This window comes from Nannospalax galili, unplaced genomic scaffold (genome assembly GCF_000622305.1).
Source record: "Nannospalax galili isolate Female #2095 unplaced genomic scaffold, S.galili_v1.0 scaffold390, whole genome shotgun sequence".
Lineage (NCBI taxonomy): Eukaryota > Metazoa > Chordata > Mammalia > Rodentia > Spalacidae > Nannospalax > Nannospalax galili.
In genome coordinates, this window is record NW_008330777.1 from 1096986 (window position 1) to 1103440 (window position 6455).

The window sequence follows — 6455 nt, forward strand, 5'->3', positions numbered from 1 at the left end:
AAATTTAAAATTGAAGATAAAATTTAGGTCCTATCTTTAAAGACAATATATATAATATATATGAAATTATATGTAAATGAAACTATAACCATAAAATGTATGTGAGATTAAATCTATATAAACCACTATTTGAGAAATTTCTAGGCATTATTGAATTCCCTAATGTCTCTTAGAATCAAAATGTCTGTTTCTAATAAGCTTATTGATATAATGTCCAAATGAAACAAAATGCCACAGACAAAGCACCGGATGGATTGAAGAGTCAGTTGACTGTTTTACTTGCTTTTTATCTCTAGTGCTGCTTCTATAAATGAAGAACACGTGTCCTTTCACGTATTACTATGGAGAAGTTCATCACCAGAGGGAGAACTAGCACAGACATAGGCTGCTGAGTATAGATATTCTGCCCTTTGTTTATCAGCAGAATATGGTCTCTTGATCTCCCCACTCCTCCCCATGATAAAAGCAGGCTATTACTTTCCACAATTCGTGGAAAAAAGGCTTCTCTTACTTAAAAATAATAAGGCACAAATACATTTTATTAAACCACTTATGGAAAAATGTCAACATGTACAGATAAGCTGAAATCTTTGTATTGGTTAGGACTCATTTATCAGCAAGTAACACTATTCTCAACTAATGGAGACTTTAAGTAAAAGTTTTAATTTGTAGTTGATCTAGAGTCTTTTGGGTATATGCCCAGGAATGGTATAGGTGGGTAATATGGTAGATATGTTTTTAATTTTTTTGAGGAACTTCCATACTGATTTCCATATCCTTGCCAGAATTCATTAGCTGTTTTTTACTCTCCTTATTCTTAGCTATTCTGACTGGGTTACAATGGAATCACAAAGTAGTTTTAATTTGCATTTCTCTGCTAAGGATGTTGAACATTTTTTGAAATATTTCTTTTAAGACGTTTTTGTTGGGGCTGGAGAGGTGGCTCAGTGGTTAAGAGCACTGACTGCTTTTGCAGAGGACCTGGGTTTGATTCCCAACACCCACATGGCTGCTACGGACCATCCTTAACTCCAGTTCCAGGGGAATCCAAAGCCCTCTTCTGACTTCTGTGGCATTGCATGACACAGGTGCACTCACATACATGCAGGCAATACACTCTTACACACAAAATAAAAATAATAAATATTTTTAAAAAGAAGTTTTTGTTCAGTTCCATAAACCATTTTTAATTGGATTGTTTGTTTTGGGTGTTTATTTCTTTTAATCCTTTTTGTATATTCTAGACCCTAATTCTTTGTCAGATATATAGCTGGCAAAGATTTTTTTCCCATTCTTTGGGCTGCCTCTTCAGCCAATTAACAGTTTACTTTGGAATACAGAAGCATTTTAATTTCATGAGATCCCACTTGTTGATTACTCGTCCTATTTCCGGTGTGCTTGGGGTCCTAGTCCTTTCCTGGGCCTATACTCTATCCTGATGTGTACTCCCTGTGCTTTCTTCTAGAAGTTTCAGTGTTTCAGATCTGACACTGAGATCTTTGATCCAAAATTATCTTTGTGCAGAGTGCAAGAATAAGTGTTTATGGAGTGCTCAGCCATCTACATCACATCTTTATCACATGCCATCTCCACAAGACTCAGGGAACGTTGCAGAAGACTGTAAGAGCCAGAGGTCAGGGAGGACTAGGGGCAAAACAGTTTCTTCTGGACATGACAGGACCATGGCACTCATGAACTCACAGCAGCCGTGGTTGCCTGCACAATATCTGCACAGGAGCCAGACAACATTCTAGCATGGAGGCTGTGGAGGGAAGCTCAGGCACCGCCACCTTAGCTGAGGAGCTGTTGACAGTAGATGATTGCTAGGGGAGGGAGAGTCAGTTTTCAAGGTTATGGCCCCTGGTAGGCTGACCATCCTTCAGTAAATATCCCCATACCAAGAGCATATAGACAGCACAAACCTCACACACACACAAAAAATAGAGGACATGAAGGTGTATGGGGATGAGATGGTAGCGGTGGCTCTGAAAGGAGTTGGGGGAGAGTAGCGGCTGAGTATGATAAAATATATAATATAATATGTGTATATGAAATTATCAGAGAATTAATAACAATATTAGGCTAAAGAAAAAAAAAAGCATGACTTCCCCCTGCCAAGAAAATAGAGCCTTATATTTGCTCCCAAAGTGGTTAGTCAGTCTGGGAGTAGATGGATCTAGGTTTGGAACAAGTCAAAAGTTCATTTCATGAGACCAGAACTTTTCTGTTTCTGTTTTGTCATCTTTAGCTTCTCAGTGGATGCCTAAGCCCCAGGATAGCTGCCAAAGAAGTTGTGTGGCCTGATGCCATCATGTTTGATTCAGAGGATGGACTAGTGAAAAAGGACTTTTTCTAGGTCAGGAAGACAAATCTCTCCCAGAAGATTCTTCTTAGGTGTGTGTGTGTGTGTGTGTGTGTGTGTGTGTGTGTGTGTGTGTCTCTTTGGCAATAGTGAGGTAATACGACCTCCTCCACCTCCACAGCTATAGGGCATTTGGCAAAAATCACTGGTGGAGAATAAGGCTGCTATGATTGGATAAGACAAATCAGGGTCAACAGCTGAGGCTCAGCACATTGGCATACTCCTTCTCCCCTAAAACTCTGTGATTTCCTTAGCATGACATAACACAGGGTGCTATTGTGTGATTACATCTTGCTATTTTTTTGTAGGCTGCAGCGTCTGTGACATCTCCCTCAGTCCTGTGTGGCCTCATCTTGACTTCCAACTCCCCATTCAGGAATCCTCCTGATTATGGTTACAGGGAAAGGCAGGTGCTTCTCCCTTCATCTGCTTTGCCATTCTTTAGCATGTCTCATAGGCTCAGCAACTTTGCATTTCTATACTTTCTCAGCTATTTGTTAATTTTAAACCTAAGATTCATAGACTCATAATATGCCTATGAAAGATCTATATTCATAATATACATTTGGCATTTTTCTCCTACTTTGTGACTGCTTCTACTGTATATAGGATAGAAAGGAAAGGCAATTCTATTGGTTATCTCCTCTGATTTCCATGATCCTTAAACCTCTTCTAGGAATAGTAAGTAAGTAAGTAATAGTAAGTAAGCCTATGTTCTGTTGCACTCTTGTGGCTGCTCTACCTTTCCCAGTAATATTTAATCATTTGTATAATGGTCTTTCCAGAATTGATTTTCATTAAAGAAGTTCTTTTTCAAAGGCTTGTCACTATTATTAAAGTTGTATTTAAAAATATAAGTTTAAAAGGTAGTTTTAACTCAAATTTGTCTAATAGATACTTCGTATATACAAGAAGTATGTTTTTATGATTTAAATTTTTTTTGCATTTTGTGTATTTCATACAGAAAATCATCTTTATACCCCCTCCCCCTTCCCCTTTGACACTCTCCCATAGCCCCCACCCCCACTGGAATTCATAAATTCTGTCATTTGTGTTAAGGCCTATTATGTAAAGTTAGTGTCGTGAGATGTCCCTCAGTGAAAATTCATTCACTAGGTTTCAGGTTATCTAGAGTCTCTCTCTTCAAAATCAGAAGTGTATTTTTAAAAGCGATTTCACATTATTATCATGTATCAAGAGGCATGGAAGCATCCAGTTAGCCTTTCCTTATATATTTACCAATTGATGTTTTAAAATTGAAAATATGGATAAACTAGTAAGTTGTGTTCAAGGGTGTCCTGTGATGTTTACAGATCAATTATTTTTCCAGCCTCATAATTTATTCTTTCTAGTCAACAGTCTCAAATGTTCAGGCCATCCAAAATGAAGAAGAATGAGACCTAAATGGAAATATCTGTTTTGAAATTAGGTGACTCACAGTTTTTAAAAATATTATTTAAAAGCCACATAATTAGTAGAAGCATTTCATTACAACAGCATTGACATAGTCAATAACAGTTTCCAGAGCAAAGATGCATCTCTTTCAAAACTGGCTGTGAATTTTTAGGTTCACAGTGTTGAATTAATAGTTACACATTATTGTACTCAGTATAAACCCTATAAGACATAAAAGCAAATGAGGTATTAACCTTTAAAAAAGATTTCCATTTCATTGTAAAATATACTGTTTCATACAAAAAAATCATTTTTAACGCAACTAACACTTAGATGTTTGCACATGCAGCTCTAATCTCTATATATCTGATTATTACTAGTCATAATCGGTTACTTTCTGAGATCCTTGGCACCTGGGCATGGATATAAAGTCATCAGGTAGATTTCAATGGTAATGTTTTTCATATCTACTAATTAACATGAAACAATTTTTTATGCTTCTTCCTCAAATATAACTCATTTTTAATTTTTTGATTTTTTTTGTGCATTTCATACAGAACATCCCAAACAATCTTATTCATCTTTATACCCGCATCCCAAATGGCACCCTCGCATAGCCCCTCTGCCACTGGAGCCCATATACTCTGTCATCCCTGTTAATGTCTACTGTGTTGTCAGTGCCGTCAGCTGTTCTCCAGTGCTTGTCCATCCACTGAGTCTAGTCAGCCTATCTAGATGTCCATCCGTTAAGTCCAGTCAGCCTATCTAGAGTTCCTAGTTTTAGGAAGACCAGCTCTTCCTCATCTAGCAGAAATCAGTTGCCAACATTCCTTTAGATAAGATTGGGGTCTGCTGTTCACTTTCCCAGTTCTATGCTGGGTTACTGTTTGGGAGTCTCTTGGGGCACTCTGGCCAACAACTTAAAGGAAGGTATCTCCTGTCTGGAATTGTTTCTTGTTATGTAGCCTTTAGCTACACACATGGACTTTTAAAGAATTATACTGATCACTTTATTTGGTAATACTTTCCTTTTGGGTATTTAAGACCATACAGTTGGCCTAAATAAGCCAATTTACTTTTACTCTTAAAGTTGTTTGAGGATCTGATCCTCAGGGGTCATATGGGATTGGGAGGAGTCCTGGCTCCTTTCTTTTACCAGTTCCATCTATGTGAAGATAAGTCAAAGGTCCTGCTTGACTGTGGCTGGCTTCACTTGGAATCATGTACTCACCTTTTTTATATTAGACGTATTTCTTTTTTTGTTTTAATTATTCTTTATTATCCCATCATTGGATAATAAATAGTTTGTATTGAAGAGAAAAATATGAGTTTAGTGTAGGAGTCCAAATTATCTTTTATGAAGAAAATAACTTGATATTAAGAATTAAGACTCTTAATATGAGGGTATACTTGTGTCCTTTATGTCACCATAAGAAAAATCACCATAAAACACCATCATTAAAGAGCTAGATAGCATTTATGCTTCCTCATGTTGTGTCTTATCTGGTGACTCTTTATAATGCAGTGAAGTTGGAGATCTTTCTCTCTCTGTCTCTCTGTCTCTGTCTCTGTCTCTGTCTCTCTCTTTCAATTTTATTAAAGTCATGCACCCCTAGACACTATAGAACTGAATAAACTAGGTGAGATACTGATCGAGAAGGCAGACTCAGAGTCTAGAAGTGCAAAATAACAGCCCATATGCCAAACCACATGCATTGTAAGGCTTGATACTTCTGAAAGATTTAAAAGGCAACAGAGATTTCCAAATTTGGAAGCCACAGAGACATCTGGTGTCTTAGAACTTTCCACTTTCCTTTGGCAGATATTTTAGCTAATTTCCCACCTTGGTCAGAATGTGTAATTCTTTCTTAAGCTTATTCTAATTTTAACAAACTCCCTCTGTTTCTGTATTACTGTGAAGTGGCTCTGTTGTCAGGACCAACCATTTAATGTTAGCAGATCATTTAGTAGTTTCTTAGAAGAGTAAAATAAAGGAACAGAATGGGTACACAACCGGGCTTTAAAAATTTTGTTGTATTTAAGTATTTTTCCAACTTTGGACTTCTAACAGATGCATGTGGGAAAAAAATGACAGTTGAAGCAAAATGTAGAAAAAGCCTTGCATCCCACAGCCATTGCTCATCATGAGTGTGCAGGAGGTAACTCTACTAAGACACTTTTGAGAGGTCTCATCATTGTATTATCTCCTCCTTACAGACCAGTTGCCTGTGCCTACTTGCAAAACTCAGTAGTTTGGATTCATATTTACCCAGTGTGGTTGGCAATGTAGGGTAAGGAATTGAGGAACTGTTATGAAGAATGTGCCAGGATAGGCATGGAAGGATTATTGAGTAGCAAGAAGGACTCACTTGAAACTGAACAGGGTGAATACCTAGTAGTAGTCACATGTGGCAAGAGTGGCATTAAGTGGTGTTCACTCGAGAGCTGCAAGGGCATATCTTATCCAGCACTCTCAAAAGACAAATGAGGAGAGGAAAGCGTAAGTAAGCTGACAAGCTGTAACTTCCAAAGTTTATATAATGAATGGCAATGCTAACTTATATACCAGATCAAAGGGTGCGTTTACAAGGCCAAACACTTCCTAAAGATTTCAATGTATGACAAACTATGAGGTAATCCAGTTCTGGACTTTTTATGACTTATTTATCCTTTTGTTTTATTTTATCAAAAGATCCTA